A 24,209-nucleotide genomic window follows, 5' to 3' on the forward strand; every position below is an offset into this window, starting at 1 on the left:
CTCACAAAACAAAAAAGAGAGAAGACCCAAATAAATCGGATAGTAAATGAAAGAGGAGATATCACAACAGACACTGCAGAAATTCAACATATCATGTGAGGCTTCTATGAACAACTATATGCCACCAAGTTAGAGAACCTGGAAGAAATGAATGATTTCCTAGATACCTACCAACTTCCAAAACTAAGTAAAGAGGAAGTGGATAACATGAACAGGCCCATCACAGCTAATGAAATTGAAACAGTTATCAAAAATCTTCCCAAAAATAAAAGTCCTGGACCAGATGGTTTTACAAATGAATTCTACAAAACTTTCAAAGAAGAACTAATACCTCTACTTTTAAAAGTCTTCCAGAAGATTGAAGACACTGGAATACTCCCTGCCAGCTTCTATGAAGCCAACATCACCCTGATACCAAAAGCAGACAGGGACACAACCAAAAAAGAAAACTACAGACCAATATCTCTGATGAACATAGATGCGAAAATATTGAACAAAATTCTAGCCAACCGGATACAGCAGTATATCAAAAAGATTGTTCATCATGACCAAGTGGGGTTTATCCCAGGCATGCAAGGTTGGTTTAATATACGTAAATCAATCAATGTGATCCACCACATCAACAAAAGCAAGACCAGAAACCACATGGTCATATCAATAGATGCAGAGAAAGCCTTTGACAAAATACAACATCCCTTTATGATCAAAACACTACAAAAAATAGGAATAGATGGAAAATTCCTGAAGATAGTGGAGCCTATATATAGCAAACCTACAGCCAACATCATACTCAATGGTGAAAAACTGGAAGCATTTCCCCTCAGATCAGGTACTAGACAGGGCTGCCCACTATCACCATTACTATTCAACATAGTGTTGGAAGTTCTTGCCATAGCAATCAGGCAGGAGCAAGGAATTAAAGGCATACAGATTGGAAGAGAAGAAGTCAAACTCTCCTTATTTGCAGATGACATGATAGTATACATGGAAAAACCTAAGGAATCTAGCAAGAAGCTTTTGGAAATCATCAGGCAATACAGTAATGTGTCAGGCTATAAAATTAACATTCAAAAGTCAGTGGCATTCCTCTATGCAAACACTAAGTTAGAAGAAATTGACAGAGGGATAGAAAATGGGAAAGCTATCGGGGGAGGGGGTGGGATATGGAGATTGGGCGGTGGGAATTGTATGGAGTTGTACCCCTCCTACCCTATGGTTTTGTTAATTAATCCTTTCTTAAATAAAAAATAAAAAATTAAAAAAAAATTAAAAAAAAAGAAGAAATTGAAATTCAGAAATCAGTTCCTTTTTCTATAGCAACAAAAACAATAAAATATCTAGGAATAAACCTAACCAAAGAAGTGAAAGACTTGTATACTGAAAATTATGAGTCACTACTCAAAGAAATTGAAAAAGACACAAAAAAGTGGAAAGATATTCCATGCTCATGGGTTGGAAGAATTAACATCATCAAAATGAATATATTACCCAGAGCCATCTACAAATTTAATGCTATCCCCATCAAGATCCCAAGCACATTTTTTAGGAGAATAGAACAAATGCTACAAACTTTTATCTGGAACCAGAAAAGACCTAGAATTGCCAAAACAATCTTGAGAAAAAAGAACAGAACCGGAGGCATCACACTGCCAGATCTCAAAATATATTATAGGGCCATTGTCATCAAAACTGCTTGGTACTGGAACATGAACAGACACACTGACCAGTGGAATAGAATTGAGAGCCCAGAAATGAGGCCCCACACCTATGGACATCTAATCTTTGACAAAGGGGCCCAGACTATTACATGGGGAAAGCAGAGTCTCTTCAACAAATGGTGTTGGAAACAATGGGTTGAAACATGCAGAAGAATGAAGCTGAATCACTGTATTTCACCAAATACAAAAGTAAATTCCAAGTGGATCAAGGACTTGGATGTTAGACCAGAAACTATCAGATACTTAGAGGAAAATATTGGAAGAACTTTTTTCCGCATAAATTTTAAAGACATTTTCAATGAAATGAATCCAATTACAAGGAAGACTAAGGCAAGTATAAACCTATGGGACTACATCAAATTAAAAAGCTTCTTCACAGCAAAAGAAACCACTACCCAAATCAAGAGACCCCTCACGAATGGGAGAAGATCTTTACATGCCATACATCAGATAAGAGTTTAATAACCAACATATATAAAGAGCTTACCAGACTCAACAACAAGACAACAAATAACCCCATCCAAAAATGGGGGCAGGAATTGGACAGAATATTCACCACAGAAGAGATCCAAAAGGCCGAGAAACACATGAAAAAATGCTCCAAGTCTCTGATTGTCAGAGAAATGCAAATCAAGACAACAATGAGATATCACTTCACTCCTGTGAGAATGTCACACATCAGAAAAGGTAACAGCAGCAAATGCTGGAGAGGCTGTGGGGTCAAAGGAACCCTCCTGCACTGCTGGTGGGAATGTCAATTGGTCTAACCTCTGTGGAGAACAGTCTGGAGAACTCTCAGAAGGCTAGAAATGGACCTACCCTATGACCCTGCAATTCCCCTCCTGGGGATATATCCTAAGGAACCCAACACATCCATCCAAAAAGATCTGTGTACACATATGTTCTTGGCAGCACAATTTGTAATAGCCAAAACCTGGAAACAACCCAGGTGTCCAACAACAGATGAGTGGCTGAGCAAGTTGTGGTATATATACACAATGGAATACTACTCAGCTGTAAAAAATGGTGACTTCACCGTTTTCAGCCGATCTTGGATGGACCTTGAAAAAATCATGTTGAGTGAAATAAGTCAGAAACAGAAGGATGAATATGGGATGATCTCACTCTCAGGCCGAAGTTGAAAAACAAGATTAGAAAAGAAAACACAAGTCGAACCTGAAATGGAATTGGAGTATTACACCAAAGTAAAAGACTCTGGGGTGGGTGGGTGGGTGGGTGGGGAGAATACAGGTCCATGAAAAATGATGAATGAAATAGTGGGGGTTGTATTGCTAAATGGGAATCTGGGGAATGTTATGCATGTAAAAAAAAAAAAAAAAGAAGTAGAAACGCAAAGCAGAAATTGACTGAGTTTGGAGTATGGCACCAAAGTAAGAAAGCAGAAGTATACCAGAGTTTGCAGTGAGTACCTCCCTAATACTTCCTCTCCACTTTTCCAAGCTTTGGGTCCATGATTTCTCAACAATTTGTTTGGCTTTGTATGTTAACTCTCTTTTCAGTCACCAGGTTCCAGGTGTCATCAGGATGCCGGCCAGACTTCCCTGGATTGAAGACACCACCAATGTGTCCTGGAGCTCAGCTTCTCCAGAGACCCATCCTACTAGGGAAAGAGAGAGGCAGACTGGGAGTATGGACCGACCAGTCAACGCCCATGTTCAGCGAGGAAGCAATTACAGAAGCCAGACCTTCTACCTTCTGCAACCCTCAATGACCCGGGGTCCATGCTCCCAGAGAGATAGAGAATGGGAAAGCTATCAGGGGAGAGGGTGGGTTATGGAGATTGGGTGGTGGGAATTGTGTGGAGTTGTACCCCTCCTACCCTATGGTTTTGTTAATTAATCCTTTCTTTAAAAAAATAAATAAATAAAATAAAATAAATTTAAAAAAAAAAAGAAAATAGATGGACAGGGGCCAGGTGGTAGCGCACCTGGAAAAAAAACAAGTAAGGGGAGTCGGGCTGTAGTGCAGTGGGCTAAGCGCAGGTGGCGCAAAGCACAAGGACTGGCATAAGGATCCCGGTTCGAACCCCGGCTCCCCACCTGCAGGGGAGTCGCTTCACAGGCGGTGAAGCAGGTCTGCAGGTGTCTATCTTTCTCTCCTCCTCTCTGTCTTCCCCTCCCTCTCTCCATTTCTCTCTGTCCTGTCCAACAATGACAAAAACAATAATAACTACAACAATAAAACAACAAGGGCAACAAAAGGGAATAAATAAATAAAATAAATATTAAAAAAAAACAAGTAAATAAAAGGAAAAAATGGCCACCAGGAGCAGTGGATTTTTAGTGCCAGCACTGAATCCCAAGGATAATTTTGGTAATAATAATAATAATGATAATAATAATAATAAGGCGGCCTCCCATGTAATACTCAGGACAGCCTGCAAAGTAAGGGCAGCCTCATCTTACAGGTGAGAAAACCAAGGCTCAGAGCCAGGCAGTCACTGCCCAAAGCCAGTTCTTCTTCTAGTGTTTGCCCTTCTTCCGTAGCCAGTCAACAGCGTCAGGTTGAAAGCTGTCAGGAGCTGCTTGTTGCTGGCTTTGAAAGTGACTTGGATCCATGTGGATTTAGTCGGCTAGGAAGGATCGTCAGTTTCCCCAATGAATGGGTACTCACGGGATGAATCACGAGAAGGTCGATCCAATGAATCCCCCCAAAGCCACTTGGTATATAGGTCACGTGTCAGGGCCAGGCCCCCAGACCTATCAGTGATGTTGGGCAGGTAGCACAATGTCCTTGTAACAGGAGGAAAGTGTGGTGAGAGAGTCAGCTTTCTCTTTCACTTCCATGATTGCAGGTATCATCTAATGAGTGACGGTAGACAGCAGCAGCAGCATCAGGAGGATGAGAAGGCGGCTGGTGAAATAGCTCTTTGGGTAAGATACCTGCACTGCCATGCATGTGACCTTGGTTTGAATGAGGTACAGGAGAGAAGGGGAAAACTTTGTAACACTGCCTTCAAACACTGTAACAAAGTTTGCAAAGCTTCCCTCATGTAAGTAGAAACTGGGGACTTGAACCTGGCTTCATGCAAAGCCCCACTCAGCTCCTATTTAACTTGTGTTAAAGGAGGTACTATGGCAATAGGGGAAGAAGCTTCAGTGATGTGGTGCCTCCCTCTTTCTTGCTCTCCCTTTCTCTGTGTCTATTTTACTGAAAAAAATAACCTAGAGTGTGGGATTGTGAATACACAAGGCTCCAGCAGCAAAAAAGAAAAGAAAAAAAAAGAGAATGAAGAAGAGTACTGCTTTTTTCCCCTAATATTTATGTATTTATTCCCTTTTGTTGCCCTTGTTTTATTGTTGTAGTTATTATTGATATTGTTGTTGTTGGATAGGACAGAGAAAAATGGAGGGGGGAACAGAGAGGAGGAGAGAGAGAGGTAGACACCTGCAGACCTGCTTCACTGCCTGTGAAGTGACTCCTCTGCAGGTGGGGAGCCAGGGGCTCGAACTGGGATCCTTACGCCAGCCCTTGCACTTTTTGCCACCTCCATGTAACCCGCTGCACTACCACCAGACTCCCTAGTACTGCTTCTTCTATCCCAACACCCAAAGCTGGGAAGCAGTGGTGTCACCCTGCCCCTTCTCTCTCCATCACTCTGTTTCTCATCCACTATCTAGTTGGGCTACTGGAAACTTGAGTGTGTAGGCACCAAGTCCCAGTAATAACCCTGGTGACAAAAGAGAAAGAAAGAAGAAAGAAAGGAAGGAAGGAAGGAAGGAAGGAAGGAAGGAAGGAAGGAAAGGAGGGAAGGGGAGGGGAGAGAGGGGAAGGGAATGGAGGGGAGGGGAAGGGAGGAGAGGGGAAGGGGAGAGGAGGGGAAGGGAGGGGAGGGGAAGGGGAGGGGATGAGTGGGGAGGGGGAGGGAGGGAAGGGGAGGGGAGGGAAGGGAAGGGAAGGGAAGGGAAGGGAAGGGAAGGGAAGGGAAGGGAAGGGAAGGGAAGGAAAGGAAAGGAAAGGAAAGGAAAGGAAAGGAAAGGAAAGGAAAGGAAAGGAAAGGAAAGGAAAGGAAAGGAAAGGAAAGAAAGAAATCCAATAGAATCTGTTCCTCTTTCTCCCTTGGTCAGTCCACATGCACTTAACTACATGCAGAGCTGAGCACACAGGCCAGACTCCCTCCCCTGCAGTGACATGGGCCAGACCAGGAAGGCAAAGGAGGACTCCTTCCTTGGACAGCAGGAGGAGGCAGAGAGGAACCACCCTGGGCAGAAGGAGCAGCAAGTACAAAGCCATGTACTTGCCAGGGCCATATAGGCCAACTGGTGGGCTCCACTGCCATTCTCACCCTTAGTGGATGGGGAGGTCATGCAAAGTTCTGGGCCTGTATTTGGGAAACGAAAGCTAGTGGTGGGGAGTGGTGTTTCAGTAGGCAGAGCCTGGAGGGAGAAGGTTCTGGCCCTGCAGGCATAGAGACCTCAGCTTGATCTTAGAGCATGGCCACTCCCATGGCTGATCCTAGCAAGTACTCAAAGACCAGGGCACACTGGGTGTGAGCCCCAGATACTTCATTAGGCTATGCCTTTCTGAGTTTTGCTCAATGACTTAGTTGAGACTCTGACCAGCAGGCTCAGGGGTAAGGGTGTGGAAGGGTTTTGCTGAGCCCTTCCTGTTCTTCTAGAACCTCTATGGGGCTCTAGAGTGTCAGCCTTTGACCCTGTGCTCTTCTCCAGCTGCAAGCATGAGAGCCATTGCCCCTGCTCCTGGACACTCCATGTAACCCTGACCCCCACCTCATTAGTGAAGGCTGGTTTTCTCAGGGTGGCACCCCTGTACCCAGGAACAATGCTTTTGGCATTATGAGCTGCAGGCTGGCTCCCTTACTGCCCTGAGATTCCAAGTGGCAGACTTGGGCACACTGTGCCTACTCAAGTCCAACTCCTCAACTGCTTCAGGATGTGGGTTTGGGTGGAGAGTCACCATCATGTCTCTCCTCAGCAGCCTGGCCATTTGCCAGGATGTCATGTGAATGAGTTCTCTTAGCAAAGGGCCTGCTGAGCATGAGGAAGGCAAGGGGATGCAGGAGAGTAAGGAGGACCAGGTTTTGAACATGGCTGAGGCTGAGGTTCTACCCTGAGGGCACCCCCAACTCAAACACCCCTGATGGGAACTATATCAACAGCCTCCTGCATCAGACCCAGGCCTTAGAGGGCCAAGGGGAAGTGGGAAGGACAGAGGGAAGAAAATCAAGAGAAAAAGCCCATTGTGGGTGCCCAGTTCCTCTTTCCCAAGCCACACTCCATTTTCAAGCTATGTCCAGGGGAGTGTAGAAGGTTCCCCAACAGGTGTTCTGAGCTGCCCCAGGATTCCCAGAACAGGATCTGCCCATCAGGCCTGCCACCAGGTTTCCTGGATTCCTGAACCCCAGGGCCCTGCACTTTTGAAAGGGCCTTTTCCCAAAATCCTCAGCCTTAGCCTATGGCTGGCAATGGCCAGCTAGCACAGTGCTGCTCAAGGGCACTGTCTGGGCATCAAAATAAAACCTGACAATTGCTCTCTCCACCCAAATCCCTGCTGGAAGGTAATTATAGGGGCCTGGGATGGCAGACTCTGTGGGCAGCTGAGAAATCATGGGCCCAGGGGCACAGGGATTTAAGGAGCCCCTGATCTCACCAGACTTTCAGGATGAAAGCATCCTAAGTTCCCATTTCTGGAAACTTCCACCAGCCTATGTTAATAGCAGTCTTGGAAGATGGACCCTAGGAATCTGCAGGAAGTCTGGATGTGGAGGGCATGAACATGGTCAAGGACTGGAATCATAAAGAGAATAAATAGCGAGTTCAGCCCCTGTTCTGTAACACTTGACATTCTTTAATTTTTTTTTCCACCAGGGTTATCACTGGGGCTCAGTACCTGCATAGTCCCACCATTCCTTGAAGCTTTTTCTTTCTTCTTGATAGAGGGTGAGAGACAGAAAGAGATACGGAGAGAGAGGGAGAAAAGGGGAGAGATAGAGAGGAGAGACACTTGCAGGTAGAGACTGGGAGCTTGAACCCAGGAAACACATGTGCTCTACCAAGTGAGCTACCATCTAGCCACAATACTCATTTATCTTAAAAAAAAAAAAAAGGGAGTCGGGCTGTAGCACAACGGGTTAAGCGCAGGTGGCGCTAAGCTCAAGGACCGGCGTCAGGATCCCAGTTCGAGCCCCCGGCTCCCCACCTGCAGGGAGGTCCCTTCACGGGCTGTGAAGCAGGTCTGCAGGTGTCTGTCTTTCTCTCCCCCTCTCTGTCTTCCCCTCCTCTCTCCATTTCTCTCTGTCCTATCCAACAACAATGATATCAATAACTACAACAATAAAACAACAAGGGCAACAAAAGGGAATAAATAAATAAAATTAAAATATATATATATATATATATATATATATATATATATATATATATATATATATATTGGAGTAGGGCACCAAAGTAAAAAATCTCTGGGTTGAGGGTGAGGGTGGATGTTTGGCTTCACTGGGGAGTGGGGGGGAGGGAAAATGGGATGGGACACAGTCTTTTGGTGGTGGGAATGGTGTTTATGTACAATCCTATTAACTTGTAGTCATATAAATCACTATTTAATTAATATGAGGGGAAAAACTGATTGAATGTCTCAAACTTTTTAATGCACAGACCATAGGCTGAGTATTTGAAATGTTGACTCTCTTAAAAGTTTAGACTTCTGTTCAGGAAGAACAGAAGCAACTGCTGGCATTACTTTATAAGACACAGCTATATACTAATAATGTCAAAGGACATAAATTATGGTGATGTTGTGTATGACACAGCATATCCTAATAAAGGGATTTTCAAAGTTAACCCAAATGCCAAATAATTTGATTATAGCAATAACTATCTATTGCCTTCTTAAACCCTAAGACAGCAGGAACCTCCCACTTCCTCTATAGAGCCTATTATTTCCCCCAGTTCTGGAACCTCTAGGGTGGGGCAAACTTTCCTGCATGCTTCTTTCAATTCATACCAAATGATACTGCATTTGCTGATCCCAACCTAATCAATGCAACAAGTACTACCTTGGCATGCTTCACTTCAGACTGTGTCCAGAGACATCAGGTGTGGAATGTCAACTCTTCAGCCTCATTTCTCAGGTGAGACATTCCCTTTCATAGGACTCTCTAATTCCATTTTAGGTGGTTCACTTCCTAACAAAGTCCCAAAACCTAGATATAGAACAGGTCCCATAAGATGGGGCATATGTTCACATATATCCATAAAGTAGGGCAAAATATATACCTGAAAGTAAAAGTACACAATAGTCTGTAGTGAGTCAGTATATGTAGCAAGCAAGTAGAAAGACCTAGAGAGACACCATAAAGTTCATAATGAAATAGTGTCTCCTTAGACTTAGATACCCTTCTCACCTACTTCCAATTATACTTCTCTCACTCACTTCAAAGCTAACCTTATCAAATTAAGGACTACAAAAGCTGAATAAGGTGGTTCGGGAGGTGGCACAGTGGTAAACATTTGGACTCTCAAGCATGAGGTCCCAAGTTCGATCCCTGGCATCACATGTGCCAGAGTGATGTCTGTTTCTTTCTCTCTCCTCCTATCTTTCTTACAAATAAATAAAATCTTAAAAAAAAAAAGCTGAATAAGGGCAAGAGACTGGCATACTTTAACAATGACTCTTTAGTCACTATCAGGCCACCCCATCAGCTGGGGCCCTATTTGGGGAGTCCTGAGATTCCCAAACAGACATGACAGGCCTAGACCTCAAATAGATCCCTCTCTCCATTGTTACTGGTCATCTTTATCAGGAACAATATAATAGACCCCTTTGTGGGCCCCCATAAGACCTTGCCTTCAACATGGATCAACAGTGGTAGAGAATATTCCATCCTCCAAAGGGAGGCTGGACAACGTACTCTATGTTCCACCTGAGGAAGATGGGTCCTGAAATTGGGGCAGCTTGGACCATTCCTACTTATGACCACAGAATGTGAGCTCAGATCTATAGGGATGTGCTGGGAAATTGTGTAGATGCAGTCACAACCGCCATGTTGTCCCCTCAGGTTATTGCCAGTTCCCAGAAGAATTAATACAATATTCTCGGAGTGCCTTTCCCAACCAATCCTGTCCCAACTCGTCACTCCCGGTTTTTGCCCTATAAAGCCCTCCTACTTCTGTCTCTCTCTCTCTTTCCTGCTTTTCACCTTGGTGATTAGATGCAAGGGAAGGGTGCTGCGCGAGGCGGCCATTTTTGCTAGCTCCACGTGGCCTGAACGAACGAACCACTGCGCTCTCACCCAACTCTGAGGTGCCCGGGTGAATAAAGATTTGTGTTCCCTCTTCGCTCTGAATCTCCTCTATCTCTCCTCCATGGCGCAGCCCGACACGGATGCAGAGGTCACATAGGCTCCTAAGCTAAATGTAGGCCCCAGATCACTCCAAATTGATGGGGTTTACAGTCAACAATATTTATACACCTCTCCCATATTTGGGAGCTACTCTCTTCCCTGATCCAGCTTTCTGGTCATTTTTCAGCCATGACATCATCTCCCCATACCATAACTTGGATCCACCTACATATCAGAAGTCAGGATCAGGGAAAAAAAAAACTAGTATAGTCATAGGCTCTTTTGAATATAACTAAAATATGCCTACTAGCTAGCTACAAAATGGAGGGACCCCCCCCATTGGTCATCATTTCTCCTTTGTCTAATTCTGCTTCTGTTCTCCTGCATTGCTTAACACTGTGGTCTATTTACATAATCGTTTTGTTTGAGACCCACCCTGGTTTAATCCCCATTGGTTTAATCCCCACTGGTTCACGCTCTTTTTCCACTCCACCCCCTTATCCTACGTACTTCCTTTTTCCACCCTACCACTTCCTTCCTGGACCTAGACCTCCTGTGTGCCTCTCTATAGCCTAGAGCTTAGAGGACAGGGACCTTTGAGTCTCCCAGGCATAAGACACTTGGGCCTGACTCCTGTGGCACAAGGCTCCACAGTCTGGGTGTCTGCCAAAATTTATCTTTGGAATTTGCCTTGGAAAACTGGTTCTTGACTGCCTTTGTCCCTGAGTTTAAGGTCTTAGTCCACACTGCCAGGAAGTTTTCTCAGGCACTGTACCACTCACTCGCAGGATGTCTCTCTCATTGCTAGCCCCCCACCCCACCCCCACCCATGTCCCTTTCTTGCTGTTGTAGACACTACAGTAAAGAGACTTTGTGGGGTGCTGGGCAGTAGCACACCCAGTTAAGTGCACATAGTGCGAAGTGCAAGGACCCATGCAAGGAAGCCCCTGGCTCCTCTCCTGCAGGGGGGTCACTTCACAAGCAGTGAAGTAGGTCTGCAGGTGTCTATCTTTCTTTCCTCCTCCCTGTCTTCCTCTCCTCTCTCAATTTCTCCCTGTCCTATCCAACAACAACAAAATAGAAAAAATGGCTGCCAGGAGCAGTGGATTCATAGTGCAGACACCCAGCCCCAGCAATAACCCTGGAGGCAAAAAAAAAAAAAAAGAGGCATTATGTTCATATTTTTCCTCTACACAAATGACAACTTCAAGCAATGCCTCTATCTCTTCCTCCTCTTCCTCATCCTTTTGCCACTAAGATTCTGACCAGGGTTCAGTGCCTACATGGCTCGACCATTTTTGGTGTTTGTTTTTTTTAGACAGAGGCTGAAAAACAGGGAAAGATAGGGGGAGAGAGAGAGAGAGAGAAGTAGAGATATCTGCAGCACTGCTCCTCTGCTAATGAAGTTTTTCCCTCCCCACACACAGATGGGGCCTGGGGTCTTCGAATAGGGTCCTTGAGAAGAGCAATTTGTGGTCTCTACTGAGTGAGCCACCACCCAATCCTCCAAATAACTTCTTTTTAAAAAAAATTTAAAAAATATTTATTTACTTATTCCCTTTTATTGTCCTGGTTGTTTTATTGTTGGATTTATTGTTGTTGTTGTTATTGATGTCATTGTGTTGGATAGCACAGAGAGAAATGGAAGGAGGAGGGGAAGACAGAGAGGGGGATAAAAAGATAGACACCTGTAGACCTGCTTCAACACCTGTGAAGCAACTCCCCTGCAGATGGGGAGGCAGGGGTTCGAACCGGGACCCTTACGCCAGTCCTTGAACTCTGCACGACCTGTGCTTAGCCCACTGCACTACTGCCCAACTCCCTCCAAATAACTTCTGACTGACCTTGTTAGCACCAATAAACCCACACCCTTTCTTTTTATTGTTTATTTTTAATTAGTGTTTAATATTTATTTATAAAATTGTAAGATAATAGAGGTATAATTCCATATGGTCCCCACCACCAGAGTTTGGTATCCCACCCCCTCCACTGGAAACTGCAGTGGTTCTCCCTCTATCTATCTATCTATCTATCTATCTATCTATCTATCTATCTATATCTATGTGTTTATATTTTCCCCCATTTTTTCAATAGTCCTGCCTTCACTTCCTTTCTAAGTCATCCCTACACCTACAACTACTTCCAGGTGTCTTACCTTTTTTCCTCTTCTTTCTCAAATACAAGAAACAGTGCCTGGCTTCCTCTAGTGTTTTCCAGATTCACTTCTCTTTCATTGGAATAAAAACAAGATGACAAACGCTTTGGGTCCTGGTGGGATAGTGGTACAGAGCCCTCTCGTTTATTTCCCCTGTCATTTACCCTTCTGGAGTATGGACTCAAATTCTTTTTGGGATGCAGAAGGTGGGAATTCTGGCTTCTGTAATTGCTTCTCTGCTGGACAAGGGCATTGGCAGGTCGGCCCATATCCCCAGCTTATTTTATCTTTACCTAGTGGGGTAAGGATCTTGAGGAGTGAGTTTCCAGGAAACACTGGTGAGGTCATCTGCCCAGGATGCATTACAGTAGCATCTGAAACTTGGTAGCTAAAAGACAGTAATATGGAAAGCAGGACAAAATGTTTAATATACAGGAACCATAAAATAGGAATAGAGCAGAGGAAAGTAGGGACCTTAGGGTAGAAGGAAGCTAACAAGTCTCTTTTAGGTATGTTCCTAGGAGTCTATACTTAGTAATCTTTGCTTGAGCTTGATAGACAACATGGACGTGAACTAAAAGCATTGTCTGGGAAGATACTATCAGAGTTTAGAATAGAACTATGAAGCAAGATTAGGGCACAGAGTTGCTTGCAAACTTGAAGAAAATATATAAGTGCAATTAACTGTTTACCACCTCGATCTAACCTGGGCCCATACCTATTCATATTTAGCACCAGAGCCTATAGATCTCTGTGTCCCTATCAGACTTAGATCACAGTCTATAGTCACAGCTGGAAACATTCTAGACTGCACTCACTTCAGAACCAGTCTTTCTCAAGTGGCAAAGTAAGATGACCAAGCCTCCCCTTGAAGAGTGGGGCAGTCCCTACCATCACTAGTTCATAGTGAGGGTATGGTCCTGAAGAAGCCTACAAAAGGGCTTATAATCATGTTCCTAATGGGTGTTACCAGTGATGATAGAGAGAGGGACCTATTAGAGGTCTAGGTCCATATTATCTATGGGGGAATCCAAGGATTTCCTGTCTTCTCTCTTTCTCTTTAATATTTTATTTACTTATATTTTGGATAGAGATAGGGAGAAATTGAGAGGGAAGGGAAAGATAGAGAGAAAGAGAAAGAGAGGAACAGAGACACTTGAAGCAATGCGTAACAGCTTGTAAAGCTCTCCTCCCCCACAAGTGGGGACTGGGGGTTTGAAACTGGGTCCTTGCACATTATAACATGTATGCTCTACTGGAGGTGCCACTTCTGGGCCCAGACCCACGCCTTTCTCGCCTTCTGTGCTGAGGGCTGTGGAGGGGCAACAGGAGAAGATGGCAACCACTGCTAATTGAGCACAACGTTTCTTGCTCATCCATAGGGATACAGGCTGAGGGAGTTAAAATAGAGTGACATTTCCTTTGTCCCCCCTCCACCCAGGCTGGGGGCTTGCTGTGTGAGGCTGTCCTTGTGTTGTGTCCTGATTTCTCTGCCCTGCTTCTCAGCAGAGACCCAGGACTGATGAGGAGACAGCAGGCAGGATCATCTGTCTTCCTGTCTCAGGTTCCCTCAGGCTGCGGTGGCCTGCTTAGGGACTTGGCCTCATAGTGTCCTAGGCCTTTGGTTGGAAGGCTGCTGGGCTATGGCCTCTCCTGTGGCCACCTTTTCCTGAGCCAGAGCTCAAGTCTGGCTGCTGCCTCACCTTTTGCAGACATTCAGATGTGGATTAGCACCCACTGGGTGCCAGAAGATGTTGGAGGGGGAGTTAGAGGCTTCCCTAGACAAAATCAGAAGGTCCCTGACTCAACAAGCTTGAGGGCACTGTGGGCACTGTATGTTGGGAATGCTCCCCAGGGGGTCATTGAGAAAGCAATAGAGTTGGAGCCAGCCAGGAGGTCAAGCCCAGCACTGACCCCTTGGACCTCAATCCTTTTGCTTCTAACAAAACAAGAACCTCTGTTTAATATGAAGGTCCAAACAAGTCAGTCTTGCCCATCAGTTAACATAATTTGCTGAGCATCTACTGCATGTTCAACTTCAGGGATATGATTGTAGCCTTGGAGTTGACAGGAGAAGAGCAGACAAATGACAATGGAATGACTGCACAGAAGAAGCATGGGTCCTGTGAGGGCAGAAGAAACCCTGACTGGACCCCAAGAAATCAAGAAAGGCTTCCTAGAGGATGTAACTCTTAAAGGAGAAAGATGAATCAGCCAGATTCAGGGAGGAAGGAGTTCAAGGCAAAAGCTGGAGGAGATGGTGCACTTGGAAATACTGTGCACTGGACCTCAGTGTATGCCTGAAAAGCAACAGGCTGGAGAGGGGCCCTTGCAGAAGGCTTCAGCGCTGCATATGGGGCAGATGAACCAGGTCAGGTGTGTTCGGTGAGCTGCATTATTTACTGTCCCAGCTATAAAATATTCACACAGGCTTCCTGATGATTTATGGTGTTTGCTTTCCTACCTCCAGACTCCTGACAATGAACCCAGTGGCTGGCAGCTCACCCCCTGGGGGAAGCCCTGGGGCACCAGTACCCAATACCTAACTGAGCCAGGAGGAGCAGCCTGGGACCAGGCAGGCACTAGGCTGCTCTAAGCACTTCTAAGCAGCCAGGCACTCGGCTGCTCTAAGCACTTCTGGTAAGGAAGAATCCCATAAACCTGAAGCTCTACCCTGAAGGAGGGGGGACACCCAGGAGGCCAAGGTGTGAGACGCAGACTGGGGGAGAGGCAGAGCCAGGAAGCCCAGCATTTCCTGATGTGTGGTTAAGACAGGGTTGTGAGTGTCTCTGGGTCTGCTTTCCCTATAGAGTGGGGCTCAATGCTTTGAGGAGTGGAGAGAGCCTATGAAGGATATGAGCTCAGAATCAGGATGCTTACAGCACCTTCATTTTATTAACTGTCTGCACAGTGCATAGTAGAATAGGATGACCTGGCACCTGGAGCACATCTCAGCTATATTATTATTATTCGTATTATCATTACTGACAAAGAGTGGGGGTGGAGAGAGCTAGAGCATCACTCCAGCACATATAACTTGGACCTGATGCTTGAGAGTCCAGTGCTTTATCTACTGGGCCACCACCTAGGTCGCACTACAACTCTTACAAAGTGATTTGAAAGTGTTTATATGTGGAATAGGTACATTTTGATCTACTCAGGTTCAGAGTAGAGAACCTGAAAAAAGTTTAGAAGGGCCTGTGGTTGGGAAATGGCACCCAGTAGAATGCACAATTCACTCACACACATACAAAGGCCTGAGTTTGAGCCCCTGACCACCAGTGAGAGCACCATGCAAAGAGGAAGTTTCATGAGTGATGGAGCAGTGCTGGGGTGTCTGCTCTCTTTCTCGATCTCTTTGTTTCTTACCTTTTATATGAAGGGGAAAATGAAGAAAAGAAAAACATTCTGGGGGGTCAGGTGGTGGCACACCTGGTTGATCGCACATATTACAATGTGCAAAGACCCAGGTTCAAGCCCCTGGTCCTTATCTACAGAGGGAAAGCTTTTCGAGTGGTGAAGCAGTGCTGCAGGTGTCTCTGTTTCTCTCCCTCTCTACCACTCCCTTCCCTCTTGATTTCTGTCTGTCTCTATCCAAAAGAATAACATTCTGTCAGGAGTGGTGGAATTCTGCAGGCTTGAAGCTCCCACAAAACCCTGATAAATAAATAAATAAATAAATAAATAAATAAATAAATAAAAATAACTTACAAGGGCCTGAACTCAGCCTTGATGAGGGGGAGACCAGTGTTCTCCAAGGCTCTGTGCTTCTTAGGAATCTTTCTAGAAATTCCCCTTGTAAGAAAAAAGGAAGGACACTCAGAAGTAATAATATATGTAGTTGTGACTTAACAAGGAAGTGAAGGCTGAACCATAGAGAAAACGGGCAGAACATATATAGATATAAAGTCAACATTTATCTGTGACCTTGTAAGAACTACTGCCATTTCCAATGGAGGGGATGGGAACACAGAACTCTGGTGGTATGAACAGTGTGGAATTATAATGCTAATATCTTATAATTTTGTAAATCAATGTTTAAAATAAAGAGAAAAGAAATCCCCCTTGTAATCTTTCTAGAAAAAGGAAGTGTTCCAGTAGTGGGGAACCTGGGGGGTTGGAGTAACCCTCAGCCCAGGTTAGATGGTGCCTCTTTGTCTTCTGAGAGGCTGCACTAGCCCAGGCAGAGGGTATGGCCCCAGATTACTAGATGCCCTTCAGGCCCTGCAGTGGGGGTCAAGGTCAGTGCTCGGAGCAGCAGAAGGGACAGAGCACCAGTGGGCATTGCTGATGAGGCCAGAAGGTTCCTGAGACCAGCTTCTCAAGAATCGTGGTCCAGGAGTGGATAATAACCAACCCCCAAGACCCACAATCTCTGGACCAGCTTGGCTACCCCCCACTTTGAGTGATGGGTATACTAACACAAGAGAAAGGGGAAATCAAATGGTCTGGGAAGCAGCACAGTGGGTAAGGTGTTGAACTCTCAAGCATGAGGCCCTTTGTTCAATCCCTCACAGCAGATATGCCAGAATGATGCTGATTCTTTTTCCTTCTCCTCTCTCTTATAAATAAATAAATATTTATAAAAAGAAAGGAAGGTAGAAAAGGTCAGGCATCTACACAAGATTAGAATTGGGACCAGAGCTCAGGATACTCATGTTCTTGTCCTCTTGTCCTTTAAGTCCAAGACTATGGACTTGTAGTAGGGGAATAGTACTCAGGGACCCTTGGGTACACCTCTGCTATGGGGCATGGAAACGGGTATATCTGTCCTGGGCCCCTTTGACTCAAACCATTCCCACTATTGCTCTGCTTTTAGTGTGTGTGTGTGTGTGTGTGTGTGTGTGTGTGTGTGTGTGTGTGTGTGTGTGTGTGTATGCAATAGGAGTACAATTCCACATAATTCCCACTACCAGAGTTCTGTATCCCATCCCCTCCATTAGAAGTTTCCCTATTCTTTTTCCCTCTGGGAGAATGGACCAAAGATCTCTATGGGGTGCAGAAGATAGAAAACTTATGTAATTGCTTCTTTACTGGACATGGGCATTGACAAGTCAATCCATAACCCCAGCGTGCTACCATCTTTCCCTTGTGGGGTAGGGCTCTGGGAGGGTGGGGTTCTAGGGCACATTGGTGAGGTCATCTGCCCAGGGAACTCAGGTTGGTGTTATGATAGCATCTGTAACTTGGTGGTGGAGTATTGGAGCTGGAGGGTTGACATCCCAGGCATGGTGTCTCTGGACACAGTCCGAAGTGAAACATGTCAAAGTGGCACTGATTACATCTGATCTTTCTTTCTTTCTTTTTTTTTTTTCAGTTTTTAAATAGTATTTATTTATTTATTTATTCCCTTTTGTTGCCCTTGTTTTATTGTTGTAGTTATTATTGTTGTCATCGTTGTTAGATAGGACAGAGATAAATGGAGAGAGGAGGGGTGGACAGAGAGGAGGAGGAGAGAGATAGACACCTGCAGACCTTCTTCACCACTTGTGAAGCGACTCCCCTGCAGGTGGCGAGCCGGGAGCTTGAACCAGGATCCTTAAGCCAGTCCTTGCGCTTTGCGCCATCTGTGCTTAACCCACAGTGCTACCACCCGACTCCCTGCTCTAATCTTTCTATGTATAAGAGAGTCAGCTCTCAGGCTGACTCTTAATACTTTTATGTGTCTATATTTGGCTCATGATGGCATAGGTAGGGAGGCAGAAGAAGACAAAAAGAGACAACAAGCTGTGTTTCCAGCTATGAAGACCTCAGAGTCCCCTGGACAGGTGCAATAAGGTTACAGCTTCTTCTGGAAGCTCCAGAAAAAAAAAAGTAACACTTTAGCAAGAATCTACAGATGTGGCTACTAAGGCCTTACAATCCCAGACAAGCCTACACAAAGCAGAGGGCTGCTGGCACAGAGGTGAGGTGGGGAAAGTGGGTTTCCAAAGGCAGAGAGGGTTGGGGAAACTGGACAAGTGTTCTCACCTCTCTGGACTTCAGGGCTCAACAGGAAAAAACACATTCCAGGTATTTCAAACAGAGGCTATAAAATGCAGCTGTTTGTACAGCCGATGGAAATGCAGAGACACTCCATGGGGAGTGAATGAATATGCATCCCAGATACTAGCAGGGTGAGAAGTCACCCCTGACTCCTACACTCATCACAATGCCAACAGCCTCCTCCCCAGAACCCAGAAGCCTGGTAGGTTTTCCCCCACCATGTTTCCCAACCCAGAGTTTGTGGTCCGACTTCCCCACTGAGCAGGCACTTTCCTTCTCATTGCAGGCTGAGGTGGGCAGCTGTCTAGAGGTGCTTCCCTGTCTCTGGAGAGACTTGTGTCATCCCTATGGTGCTCAGAGGTCTACTGAACCCCACCACTAATATTTGGGGTTGGGGGTGTGGGGGAGAGAGGAAGAGAGCTAAGGACTCTGAACAAGGCCTTGTTGATGATAGGGATTGAACCTGGAGCCTCCAGCATTCAAGCCTGGTGCACACACCACAATGCTATATCCAACCAACAAATGGACACACAAATCATCTTTTTTCTTTTTCTTTCTTTCTTTCTTTCTTTCTTTCTTTCTTTCTTTCTTTCTTTCTTTCTTTCTTTCTGTTCCTTCCCTTTCATTCCTTGCTTCTTTCTTCTTTCTTCCTTTGTTTCCTTCTTTCTTTCCTTCTGTTGAAATAAGAGGCAAAGAGAGAGAGAAGGAGAGCCACTTGCAGCACCGATCTACAGCTCATGAAGCTTCTCCCTGCAGGTGGGGACCAGGGGCTTGAACAGAGGTAATGAATATGCTCTACTGGGTGAGTCACTGTCTCATCTCTGGACCCACAAATACTAACAGAGCACTTACTGTACCATCATGTCACCTCAGTTTTTCCTGACTCTAAACCTGTAAGGTAGGTATTTTTAAAAATATTTATTTTCCTTTTTGTTGCTCTTGTTGTTTTTTTATTGTTGTTGTAGTTATTATTGTTGTTATTGATGTCATTGTTGTTGGATAGGACAGAGAGAAATGGAGAGAGGAGGGGAAGACAGAGTAAGAGGAGAGAGAGATACCTGCAGACCTGCTTCACTGCCTGTGAAGTGACTCCCTTCCAGGTGGGGAGCTGGGGGCTCAAACCGGGATCCTTCAGCCAGTCCTTGTGCTTCGCGCCATGTGCGCTTAACCCACTGCACTTCCACCCGACTCCCAGGTGGGTATTTTTATTTAACTCCATTTTACACATGGAAAAGTTAAGACTCTAAAGGGCTAAGGCATTTGCCTAGGGCTCCCACGTGAAGATGTGGTTGTGTGCTTTTATTTCCTCATCATCCTGAGCTCTGGGCATCAAGTAGCGTCATCATTCATCATTTCAATATGAGAGGCTTCAGTTGTCTGAAAGTGACCCCACAGGAATGAATTTGAACTCTGCAGAGGTCATGGCTGGTGGTGGGAGGGACTCTGAGGTTTAACCAAGTGAGTATCAGACTGGGCTCTTCACCAACATATATGGGAAGATATGGAGGCTATGTAGCCCTGGGGTCAGCTTATTTGGTCCGTTTCTTGTGAGCTCCTCTTCCCTGCAGTTGCCTGACCTAGAGCAGGTTCCTGTACCTTCTGGACTGTAAGATGAGATCTAAAATCCTGACCTTGAAGGGTTCTTCTTGTGAAGAACACAGTTGCTTTTTTTTTTTTTTTTTTGCCTCCAGGGTTGTTGCTCTTGGCTTGGTGCCTACACTATGAATCCATTGCTCCTAGAAGCCACTTTTCCCTTTTTTTTTTTTATTGGGTAGGATAGAGAGAAATTGAGAGAGGATGGGGAGATAGAGAGGGAGATAGGGGCCAGGTGGTGGCATACCTAGTTGAGTGCACATGTTACAATGCACAAGGACCCAGGTTTGAGCTCCAGTCCTCACCTGCAGGGGAAAAATTTTGCAAGTGGTGAAGCAGTGCTGCAGGTGTCTCTCTACCCCTCTCCCTCTCTATTACCCCCTTCCCTCTCAATATCTGGCTATCTCTATCCAATAAATAAACAAAGGATTTGTAAAAAGTTATTTTAAAGAGAGAGAAGGAGAGAGAGAGAGAGAGAGATGGAGACAGAAAGACAGATACCTGCAGACCTGCTTCACTGCTTGTGAAGCTACTCCCCTGCAAGTGGGGATCTGGGGACTCAAACCAGGATCCTTGAGCAGGTCCTTGAGCTTCATACTATGTGATCTTAACCCGATATGCCACCACCTGGCCCCTAAGACCACAGCTTTATATGCAAAGGTTCTGACTTGTTGCCCAGAAATTTGGTGCTTCACCTGCTTCACCACTTGTGAAACGAACTCCCTGCAGGTCTGCAGGTGACTCTCTGTCTCTCTTCTTCTCTATCTTCCCCCTTCTCTCTCAGTTTCTCTTTGTCCTATCCAAAAAATTTTTTAAAAAATTTAAAAAATGGGAGTCAGGCAGTAGTGCAGTGGGTTAAACACAGGTGGCCCAAAACGCAAGGACCGGCTTAAGGATCCCGCTTGGAGCCCCTAGCTCCCCACCTGCAGGGAAGTCATTTCACAAGTGGTGAAGCAGGTCTTACAGGTGTCTATCTTTCTCTCCCCCCGCCCCGTCTTCTCCTCTCTCCATTTCTCTCTGTCCTATCCAACAATGATGACATCAATAAAAGCAACAATACAACGACAAGGGCAACAAAAGGGAATAAATAAATAAATACTAAAAATAAATAAATAAAAATGGCCACAGGAGCAGTTGATTCATAGTGCTGGTACCAAGCCCCAGTGATAACCCTGGAGGCAAAAAAAAAAAAAAAAAAAGAAAGAAAGAAAGAGAAGGAAAAGTGTTCTGAAGATACAGGCATGAAATTAGGGCTATTAGGGCAACATACGGATCATGACCCTTGCATATTGGTGGTATCATTCAGTACTACATGACAGGTCATAAGAACTAAACTCTAGGACCTCCCAGGGCAGGGCAGGGGATTCCCTGGGGACCAGAACAGCAAAGAGGAGTCACATTGTGAGATGTGACACAGAACAGCAGGAGGAGCTGGGATGTCTTCACAGGCCCTCTGGACCTTATAATCACAAACGCCAGCTCTGCCTCCAGGGCCAGTGGCTGTGTGAACTGGTACAGGTAAGTAATATGTACAGGTTTCCAAGTAGAAGGTGAGAAACAAAGAGTAGGAAAGAGAAAAGAGAGAGAAGGAGTGAACTGGTACAAGTTGCTTCAGTAGGACATTGCTTTCCTCATCTGTAAAAAGGGGGCAAACAACCAAGGAGTTGGCTAAGGAGTACAAGGCAAGACTTGCGTGTATGGGGTTCCGGCTTTAATTCCTGTCATCACGTATGTTGTGGTGGTGCTCCAATCTCTCAGATAAGTAAAACTATCAAATCAAATCAAATTAAATCTAAACATTGACTTTCTTTGTAGAGTGCACACCTTTGAACATCCAGCCAACACACACCAAGCACTGTGCTAAGGGGAAGCTTCACGAGCAGTAGAGTGGTGCTGTGGTATCACTCCTTCCCTCTCTGTCTCTTTCTACTCTTTGTCTCTCACCCTCTACCTGGAAAAAAAATAAAAATCAAATAAAATATGGGATGACATCAAAGTTTATTTCCTAAGGGACACTGGGGAAAATTAAATGTAAACACATGAGCCTGAGAGATGACATAATTGTGATGTATTTTTTCAATGTAAGTTGAGAGGGCCAGGGCTTGTTCGCAGGTAGATCTTCCTGGGAGGAAACCAGCTTGGGCGGGTGATAGGAATTTCTCTGTAAGAGGAGAAATACGTGACAGAAGCAGCCTCTCAAGGAGTTTGTAACACACGGAGAGGAGAGAAATTGGTCTATAGCTGGCGGCCAGTGTTGGGTCTTTCTTTGGTTTCAAAACTGCTATTATCTTGGCACGACGCCAAATTTTGGGCATAGATTCAGATTCCAAGATGTGGGACAGGAATGAAGTGAGCCACTTCTTTGCCGCGGGACCCAAGTTAAGAATGAGTTCTGGGGTGATGTTATCATAGCCAGCAGCTGTTCCCGGTTTAACCATTGAAAATGGATTCCAGAAGAATTTAAAGACGGGTGCTGTCTTTGTTGATCTCACAGCAGCCTATGACACAGTCTGGCACCGTGGTCTCCTAGTCAAGATCTCAAGATGCCGGCCTCCATGGGTGGCCAACACTATATCGTTTCTTCTGCAAAACAGAAGATTCTGGGTGCATCTGGGTGACAAGTCTAGCAGATGGAGACTTGTCTCAAGTGGCCTCCCCCAGGGCTCTGTTCTGGCTCCTACGCTATTTAATATTTACATCAATGACCTCCCAGAAACTTCTTCAAGGAAGTTCATCTACGCCGATGACATCTGCTGTGCAACTCAGGCATCCAAGTTCGACATCCTCGAGGAAACACTCACGAAAGACATGTCTCTGATATCTGATTACTGTAAAAAATGGCTACTAATCCCTAGCACCGCAAAAACGGTATCATCTGTTTTCCATCTACACCATGCCTCGGCCTCGCATGAGCTTAATGTGCAGCTTAGTGATACGAGAATCCGGCATGAAGCCCAGCCAGTCTATCTTGGCGTTACTCTCGATCACACTCTGTCATTTCACAAACATCTCATAAAAACTGCAGCAAAGGTGGGCGCGAGGAATAACATCATTGCAAGACTGGCCAGCTCCTCATGGGGCGCGAGCGCTTCCACACTATGATCATCATCTCTGGCATTATGCTATTCCACTGCAGAATACTGTGCCCCAGTATGGTTCCGTAGCCCCCATGTCCACTTGGTCGATTCCAAATTAAATTCCTCCATGAGGATAATTTCTGGAACCATCCATTCCACCCCGGTTCCATGGCTGCCAGTTCTTAGCAACATCGCCCCGCCAGATACTCATCGGGATGCGGCATCATCTAAGTTCATTTCCCACGTCTACGCTCTACCGGACCTGCCAATATAAGTGGATATCTTCGCCCACCCTGTCCAACGCTTGACGTCTCGTCACCCAGTCTGGTCCCCTACACCTACACTGAACTTCTCTGTTCCAGACTCTTGGAAACAGAGTTGGCAGTCAGCTGAGGTAAAGAACAAACACCTCATCACAGACCCCTGCAAGCGTCAACCCGGCTTTGACCTAGCACGTTATGATTGGGCCCTCCTCAATCGCTATCCAACAGGCCATGGCCGGTGCGCCGCTATGTTCCATCGCTGGGGAGCCAGAGACGACCCGAACTGCCCCTGCGGCTACAGACAGACTATGACCCACATAGTCAACGACTGCCACCTCTCCAGATTCAAAGGAGGTCTTGAAACTTGACATCAGGCTCAACCTGACGCTGTTGACTGGCTACGGAAGAAGGGCAAACACTAGAAGAAGAATTGTGATGCAAAAAAACTTTCATTCCTGAGGCACCAAACATTCCAGGCCCAATCCCCTGTACCACCATAAACTGGAGGATCCTAGTATGCTATGGTAATAAACACACAAATAAACAAATAAATACAAACACATATTTGAAGTACCTAATACCTGCCCAGCAAGGACTAAGTGCTCATTGAGTTACAATAGTTAGTGTAACTTTTTTTTTTTTGCCTCCAAGGTTATCGCTGGGGCTTGGTGGCAGCACTGTGAATCCACTGCTCCAGGCAGCCTTTTTTTTTTTTTTCCTGATAAGACAGAGAGAAATTGAGAGGGGATGGGAGATAAAGAGGGTGAATAAAGATAATAAAAATTTAATAAAAATTTAAAAATGGAGAGAGACATAGAGGGAGAGCAAGAGAGAGAGAAGGAGAGACACCTGTAGAACTGCTTCACTGCTCAGGAAGCGTCCCCACTGCAGGTAGGGAGAGGGGCTTCGAACCCAAGTCCTCGAGTGGGTATTTGCACATGTGTGCTTAACCGGGTGTGCCACTGTGTTAGTGTAACCTTTTACAAAAAAGATTCATTTATTTAATATTAAAGAGAGTTTCACGTGAGTTAGAGAACCTAGAGTGTGACTCCGGTACATTTGGTGCCAGAGATGGGACTCGAACCTCAGGTGTGC

Source organism: Erinaceus europaeus, chromosome 12 (genome assembly GCF_950295315.1).
Source record: "Erinaceus europaeus chromosome 12, mEriEur2.1, whole genome shotgun sequence".
Classification (NCBI taxonomy): domain Eukaryota; kingdom Metazoa; phylum Chordata; class Mammalia; order Eulipotyphla; family Erinaceidae; genus Erinaceus; species Erinaceus europaeus.